Source organism: Andrena cerasifolii, chromosome 1 (genome assembly GCF_050908995.1).
Source record: "Andrena cerasifolii isolate SP2316 chromosome 1, iyAndCera1_principal, whole genome shotgun sequence".
In the NCBI taxonomy this organism is placed as follows: Eukaryota; Metazoa; Arthropoda; class Insecta; order Hymenoptera; family Andrenidae; genus Andrena; species Andrena cerasifolii.
Genome location: NC_135118.1, coordinates 14,161,714 through 14,170,271, shown reverse-complemented (window position 1 = coordinate 14,170,271; position 8,558 = coordinate 14,161,714). Strand labels below are relative to the sequence as shown.

The window sequence follows — 8,558 nt, the reverse complement described above, 5'->3', positions numbered from 1 at the left end:
CCGCGAGCTTAGGCCAACGACGATGTCCATAATGCTTTCTAAAACTCTTATTTATCGCATTCGCAATACTCGCGTCGGGGATTTCGTTAGGATTTATCAGCCGAACAGTCATCGACAACGCGAATCGCCTAAGAGACCTACGAACTGTACCCTATGAAACGGATTCCGAGAAACGCCGTAAGATTTTTTCATCAGCTGAAATTCCTTTTATGTTACACAACTGCGCGAATAGGACGATTTATTCCACTGTTATTCAGTCGATAAAGTTGTAAGTGTAATCGTAGATCGGCTTACAAAGGAGTCGAGTGGAACTGTCTACTTTGAATAGAATTTTTTAGAATTTTTGCAGCATTAATTGATTCATTGTTTTCGTTTTTCCGTGGTCGAAATCACAGTCACTATTGTTCCATGATCGAAGGAAGAGGGAATTATTCAGACGATGTTTTATAAATACCAAGTTTCATTATTCTTCAATCATTTTATTACTTCGAACTACGCAAAGTAATAATTGTACTGTTATGATTGACGGTTACTGTAATTGACGTGTTATCCATAACAAGTCAATTTACACTGTCTTTTCCGTGTAACAACCATTGCGCGAGTTGTTCTCCCGATTACGTTGCGATTATCTGTTTTTAATTGATCGGCGAAACGATATCGCGATGGGCATCTCGTTTCTTTGAACAATTGCAACCAAGAATTACCACGTATTCGTCGACTTCCTTGCATTAATTCAGCCTCAAGGATTCTGATCCGTCAGTGTTATAGGTTTATTTTTAGAACGTCGAATAATTAAATCCTCATTCGAATCTTATTTACATTTTATTATGCATCCGATTTTCATGTTTTAACGCTACCTCGGTTTCCAAAAGTAACCCACGTAAGAATGTTGATTTTTTTTTTTCACGACGCCGTGGTAAAGCCTGTTTTATTCAGATCTTTTAGAATTATGAATGAATTATCTTAAATTGGAATTAAGATTAAATCGGCCATCATGTTTATCTTAGTATAAGCAACTAATAAGTTACAGTAATAATACATAACTTCGGTGCTTCGGAGTATGAAAATAAATTCAGTGTATTATAATGTCAAATTATTTAACGAAAAATCATCCTGGTTTTTGCTTCCTTATTCAATCCAACGATTAAAAAGTCAGAGACATAGTAATGCACGAATGCAAGCTCATAACCCAGAAATCAAAGCCCATCAGACTGTTCCAAGGCTTGAGTCCCCAAATGGACCATAAATTTGAAAATCGTGTTGGCTCAACGACCACTCGAACTTGGTCCTTTCTTAGCCACCACTTAAACCGCTCGTATTCACAATGAGCTATTTAAAATACGAGCATTATCGCGTCAAGTACATCGCAAATAGAATCTAACGTAGGATGTCAGATAGCTCGTTCGTGGAAATAGCTCGACGACATCCGACGAGAGTTACCATAAACATTGACGATCACCTTAACGCGCCATCCCGCAAATATCAATTTCGAGAGACAATTTCGCCGGTATAGTGGCCACTCGGACGGTTTTTAAGCCGCCGAAGTTGTCGAAAGCTTAATTAACTGCGAATATAATTATCGTTAATAGTCGCGGACAGAACGACCCATGGATACATCGAAAACGTTTCTCGTCATGCGTTAATTAGTAATATAGAATATAGATTTCGAAGTTGCATTGTGAGCTGCGCGGAGGAAGCCTAGAGATACACCAAGGGTATTCAGAAGCCAATCGGAATCGAGATATTCCAGCGACTTCGACATATGGAAATTAGAGATCGTTGACTTTCGATTGGACCGGTTTCTTTATCGTGGCGGCCAGTAAGAATCGACGAGACTCTCAGACCAACGATGAGACCACTGAAAAATAGGATAATCTCAGTAGAACCATAATGGTGTGAAATCAGAGAAGCATCATTATCGAAGATAAATTTGTGAAAATGATTATCGCTGGCGCATTAATCGCGACGTGCGTGTAAAGAATTTAATCTCGTATTGGATTGATATTGAAATTCAGATTGTGGCTGAATCTGAGGGGTTACATCCACCTAGAGGTCCTTTGAACCCAGAGGTTCAAAGAAGAAAAATTTTTTCCACCGAAATTCGATATTTCAACTTCAAACGGTCGCCCTGTTTTACCAAAATACGATATTAAAATTCAGAGAACGTCAGGTACGTCTGAAAGTTATTTATTTTTAAAATATATTTGAATTTTTGCTTTCGGATGCATCGTTTGGCTTAGGGGATGACCACCAGCTAATGCTTAAAAAAAAACACGACTCATATCCAAGCCCACATCCCCTTTAGTTAATAATAATATGTCATGAAAATTTAGGAGAATATAGTTAAAAAATGTATCTTTTAGTAGAAAATCATTGTGTATGATATTCACTTATACTTTTCCCAAAAAGGATTCCTGAACTTGTATGCTTTTTCCGGACCTCTAGGTGGATGTAACCCCTTAAGTAGAATAGGACTTTGGCTAAACAATTGCTGCGATGGAAGCCCTAGATAAGGGGTGAGAATCCATAATGGAGGCCTAAAGGAAGTTAAATCCTAATTTCCATAATTAGTATTAATCCATTGATAGCATTTTAAAATCGAAAATTCGTTGTTTTTAAAGGGTTAACGTACACAGCGATCGAACGAAGGCAGAGTCAGACGCAGATGCAAGCCACCCTCAGAGGAGGAGAGAGGAGGGCAGAAAGAGAAAAGGAAGGAGCGAAAGGCGCGGGAGGACGAAGCGGGGAAATGAAACCGATAAGGTGATTCGAGGCTAACCTTGGCTGCGGAGAAAGAGAAAAGTGAATTGGGGCAAAGGTCTCTGACATCGTGGCTGGCCGTGGGAGAGGAACAGGCCGGAGAAGTGGCACGATCTGGAGGAAGGGAGAGAGGTATCTGTTAAGATCGAAAGTACTTTTACGCGAAGACACCTGTTGGATGCTTCCCGTGCATTTCGTACGCTTGGAAATCCACTTGCTCGCCACTCCATTCGTTGACAATCTCTACTGGACACGATCCCTACTCCCAGCAGTATTCCTATAGTGCGTATCTTTAGGGGTTCAACGGGGGTAACTTTTACGTTGAGGTCAATGAAGATAACCGGGCAATATATCGCGAAGATAATAGAAGAATAAAGGTACGTTTCACGGTTTGATAATGAGTGGGACAACGATGTCTGGGGGAAGAAAATTCTCTTAGGTGTATCAGGCAAATGTAGATACATTTATGACCTCGTCCTCCCCATCAACCTACTGCTTCCTTTTACTACGAGTGAAGACTTGAAAGGAAGAAAGAAAACTTTAAAGAGAGCATGTTTTGGTGTCCTATTCTTACAAGGGTAGTTAAGCAACCCGAAATTCGGATATTTATGCAACTTTGTGCGCAAGTAGAGTAGTTCATTCGTAAGACAAACCTATTTTCTGTTGGTGCCATAATGCGATTTTAGGGTGTGGAATCATCCCTTGAAAAAATGCAGAATTTCCTTTCTCGTAGAGAGATATCGAAAAAGAAGTTAAAACAAATGTTGCGTCTGTTTTTCTATCTAAAAAAAACTGCGTAAACATAAATATAAAAAAATCCATACTTTTCAAGTTACCCCCGCCACTAACCCTTAATTGGGTAATTATTGTTGTGGTTTCAGGACGCAAGTGTTCTCTACGAGTTCCTAAACCATCAGAGAGAATGCACCACTAGCAAATATAAACTAGTAGGTAGGTAGATGTCCTGCAACTATAATCACACGTACCTTCCACCATCCTGACATTTCAAGAAATTGATAAAAATGAAGGACAATTCTCGCGAAAGGTTTGCAGAAGGGGCAGTGTTAAGGCGTAGATGGAGGAAGTACATATTTGGCGGGAGCACGGTCACGTAAGGCCACGTGATAAATTTTTTCTCGTTAAAGGTTCGACGTCGATGGATCGACCGTGCTGCCGGAAAGAAAGATTTTGCCTGGAAAAGGCGAGCGTGGCCGGGAAAATGGAAAGTTGGAAATTACGGTCGGGGCTGAGGAAAGTCTGCCAGTCATTCCCAAGTTTCCTCGATGATCGTGGCCAGCGGAGAAGAGGCGACCAGCCACGAGATACTTAACGAAGATCATTACCTGGCTGCAGATCGTCTCGCTACTTTCCATTTAATCGCCTCGCCAGTCGCCACACACGCGCATCGGTGCACGCTACGCGTCCACAGCTATCCGCTGGATCGCAGAATTATGCATTTGCTTTGCAAAGACTATTTTGTACACCACACAAGGTGTACGGCAAAGAATATTCAAGACATCCTGCGCGTAAAAGTACCCGCATTGTAGTTCTGTTGTATTCCGTATTTTTCGTATTACTTTTATTTTATTAAATAACTTTATACAAATAACGGAAACTAAGACGATTACAGATAAATACTAGATTATAGATTCAGAACTAGATTCTCGTGTCCAGACTATTCGGACTGAAGTGCTCAAGTGCTTCTGACTGGAAGAATTGCTTGTAATATATATATGTACGGTTTTCGGTAAGCTGAAAAGTGGGGGTTGTCCTGAGTTTAACGGTCGTTAAGGGATGAGGCATAGAGATCGAGGTTCAAGGATGAGTAATAGGGTACGGATAAGGTCATAAAAGAAGGACTTCAGGATGCTTATTATTGCTATCTGGAAAACTAACGCGCTGACTAATACTTTATATAGATTTAAATGACGTTGGTATACAACAGTTCCATACTTAGTCACTTTTACCATTTTATAGTTTTGTAATAATCGTATTACCCTCGTCCTGTGATTCTACGCAGACTATGATTTCTTTCTGTCTCTCCTATTACCTCCATGCACTGAATTTAAATTATGTTACGATCAACGCGTATTTCACTTAATGTTCTGAAATCTCACGTACTTGCGACCTAAATTCTCAGGCATTTCTTCCAGTAATTGAAATCAATTTTTTGCTTCATTGTGTTCGGAATAAAATATAGCGTTCAGGTTTAATTTATGAATATATTCACTCAGAAGCCTTTCATCCATATGTGAGCGGAACGGTGTATGAGTAAAATTTATTGTAATCTGCAGTTATAAATAAAGTATGTGTAGTTTACTTTCTCAACGTACATAATGAATATGGTGAACGAATATTTATGAACGAAATTGCGTGTACGTTTACTTATATACACGTGTGCGCTTTAAGACTGTGTATGTGCACGGTGCATTATATGGGCAAAGGCGCGTGAGATACCGTCGTTAATTTCGAGAAATGACAACGGGATATCCTCGGATAATCTTCTTATCGTTTGCCTAAATCGTACGCACAAAGTGACCGACAGGGAAGATATACGGGTCGCAAATTTCTTGTTGACTCGCATTTAATGGATATACACGTCCACGTTCGTTGAGATGCACGTTGACAGAGGAAATTCCTGAGCGAGAAAAGATTCCTCAGCGCTAAATAAATTAAAGAATTAACTTCCTCTTTAACCTCTTTTCTCTGCCATTCAAATCAAAGTTTTCGATTGAAGAGAAGGGAGATTTCCCTTCTTCGGGGGCCATATATTTTGCTAAAGGATTTGTCACCTCTTCCACTTAGCAATTTCCTACTTCCTACAAGCCAGAAGTAACTCTGTTATTGCTACGATACGTTTTTTGGAGGCTGCAACGAAATTTGCACTCCATCACCCGGAAACCAACGCCTTCTAATTTCTCCTTCTCCGAGTTTTACAATCGAGACTTCCGAATATCTCCCGCAGTTGCCACAATGTGAAATGATTCACAATCAAGCGGAGACACGTGTGAATTACTGGTGTCGAAAAATCTCTCAATTTTAACGGTGACAGCTGTTTAAATGCCAAAATCCCATTGGAATTTATCTGTATCAGGTGGCGGTGCCGGAACCGCTCCCCGGCAATCTTTCCAGAAGACTTCATGCCGTGGCAGCTCCTTCAGGCTAAGTACACCTCTACCGAACTGATTGTCACTTCACTCCCGGTAACATTACCTCGTAATTACACTGTCAGCGTGCATTTTAAAATTGAGACCGCGTCCCCACGCGAGGAGCATTCATTAAAATGGCCCCGGCCCGGCTTTCCTTGATCGAATTACGCAAACGACCCCGCAGAGGACTCGACTCCAGTCGACTCGGGCGCAGGCTGATTCCCGAGAGCCAAAACTCGTGATTTTTCGTCGGCGGGCCCTTAAAGCCTGGCTACTCGATCGCCTCGCGGCGAACAGCGACGCGGAGCGACATTAACGATCCCGTCAAATGTATGTCAAGCCCCGCTGCTGGCTGACAGGATCGTAAAAGTCCGCTGGATCGCGCACCGGGGGAATCGTTCGTTCCTCCTGGTTCGTTTAATTTCACCTCGCCGCGCGGCTATGCACCGCACGGTCATCGTTATTAAAGCCTCTTAAGAGGAGATTTCGCGATCACCGTGACACCGTCATTCAATACGCTCTCTCGGGAATCGGGTATCGGATCGACGGTCGTGGGATTCACGAGGATGCTGAATGAAATTCGAAGGTAATCGATGAGGTTCGGGGGAGCAAAGAAAGGCCCCGGGATCTGTGGATATTTCTTCTTTTCGAACATTTATACGTGGGAGCTTTGGCATACTTGGCAATTAATTGGAATATTTGTTCAGTTCTGTTTTGGATTAACTGAAACATTCGTGGATATTGACAGTGTTTAGCTTGAATTTATTTGTGAATTATTGGAACATATCGCAAAGGATAATTTTAAGGATAATTTTTCTCTGAGTGCGAGAGGGTTTCATGAGGTTGAACTCGTCAATTTGATGGAGACTAGAATATTGAAGGTCTTGGGGGCGGAAGAAGTTTGAGAAGAAATTGGTTTCAAAGGATAATTTTAATTTTATAGAATGATTGTGAGCGTGCTAAGACTCCTACGTTCAATTCCATCAAATGTTACTTTAATGATTATTATTCATCACCCGTCGTCGTACAATTTCATGCACGGTGATTGCTCTATCTTGAACATCTTTTTAACGCAACGTGTTAGTGAGATATGTAGCCTGGAACAGGTTCGAGACAGCTCGAATCTTCTCTTGCCCGTGGCTGCTGTCAAGATTTACATAATCGATCGGACAACGGCATCGGGGTCTGAATCTGGGATACCCCGTAGTTTAACAGAACGAGTAGAACGGGAAAGGGGTCGAATGTCGACTCTATAAAGAAGAGGGAAGGATTGCAGAATATTTATAGCAGAGAAACAGTATTAAGAATAGAATATGTATGATGTTAATACAGTGTACTCGTACTGACAGGGTGAAGAGTACTCGCTGAACTCAGTAAAAAATGAAATGGAAATTCATACTTTAATACGACGCACAGTACTAGATGCGGTCCTTAAAAGGAAAAAAGATTTTTTGAGAAATGTGTTATAGCTTTTGAGTAAAAAATTTCCAAAGACCACCCTCTTTTCGGCCTCCTGACTGAGCATGACCCCTTAACCCTTCCGCGGCGGCAGATTTTAACACATAATGCGTTTCCCTTCTTCTGTTATGCTTCCTACACACTACACATATGCGTCTCGCATTTTTCTCAAATCAGAATTCACTTAGTGATACAAGCAAAGTGCGTTGCAATTGTTGCCAATAACTTTTGCCACTTTACATCGGAAGCAAATTTGCAAAGCGTCTTTAGACTCCAACAGTTACGAAAGAGTTAATGGGATAGCCAATCCTTCGAAACCTACGCATACAACCTAAACAGAAATCTGATCGAATCTATTAACTAATTCTGCAGACATAATATCCCACAGTTGTTTCAATCAATCCATTTCAAAAGACACTATATTTTGAAATTACCCATTCGTCAAAGTGGAAACGCGTGGTCTTGTCACCATTGTCATCAACTCCCAAGGAAAACTCAACCCACAAGAAAAATACCACGAAGTCATACGAATTGGCGGCTGAATGGCATCGAAAATAATAATCGCGAGCAGACGTGGAGAACCAGTCTACGTCGGTGTGTCGGGCCCCATGCCTCAGTTTCGCAATGCCCACGGCTGTAAAGTGGACCCACTGGACCAGTGGTAAACCGTGAATGGCCGACCACACTCTCGCGTGCACCTTTCACGAATCTCCTTGTCCTGCCGCGTCCTGTTTTCGTCCTGGCCAACTTGCCTTATCGGCAGGCAACTTTTGCGCACTCCGGTCGCTCAGCGCGCAGGCTCGCTCTCCTTGCACGGGCTCGCGATAAAACGAAGATTTTAGGTGCTGGACCCTCGAAGGCCGCCCGAGGGCCGCGTGCATAAGGCCGAAATTATAATTGAACTTATCTGCAACGCGAGACCCAGGGCCCAGTAATGAGGGAAGGCACGCTTGGCTCAGTCACGGGCCTCAATGTCCAGCTCGAACCACCTTGAGATCGTTGTCATCTGCGACGCCTACGCGTCGATGATGCTTCGCGTGGCTCTCAGCAATTGAGGGTTTCGCTGACACTCACGGTTGGTAAATTCTCCGATTACGTTCCTTCTTCGCGAGGTAATAGTGCGTTTTTGCTATTCGTGCGTATGAGCAAACGTATTGTCACTTCAATGGCGGCTGGATGGAGATTGCGTGG

General features: G+C 42.1%; 1 long non-coding RNA gene across 2 annotated transcripts; it reads left to right on the top strand.

Annotated features, from left to right (window-relative positions):
- Positions 1-1,142: 1,142 nt before the first annotated feature.
- On the top strand, positions 1,143-4,898 carry LOC143378759 (uncharacterized). Of its 2 annotated transcripts, none has more exons than XR_013088348.1 (4): positions 1,143-2,516; positions 2,622-2,892; positions 3,642-3,711; positions 3,906-4,898. It is a non-coding gene; the product is annotated as an uncharacterized LOC143378759 (long non-coding RNA). The 2 variants fall into 2 exon arrangements; XR_013088350.1 differs by having other exon boundaries at positions 3,642-3,844.
- The last annotated feature ends 3,660 nt before the right edge of the window (positions 4,899-8,558 follow it).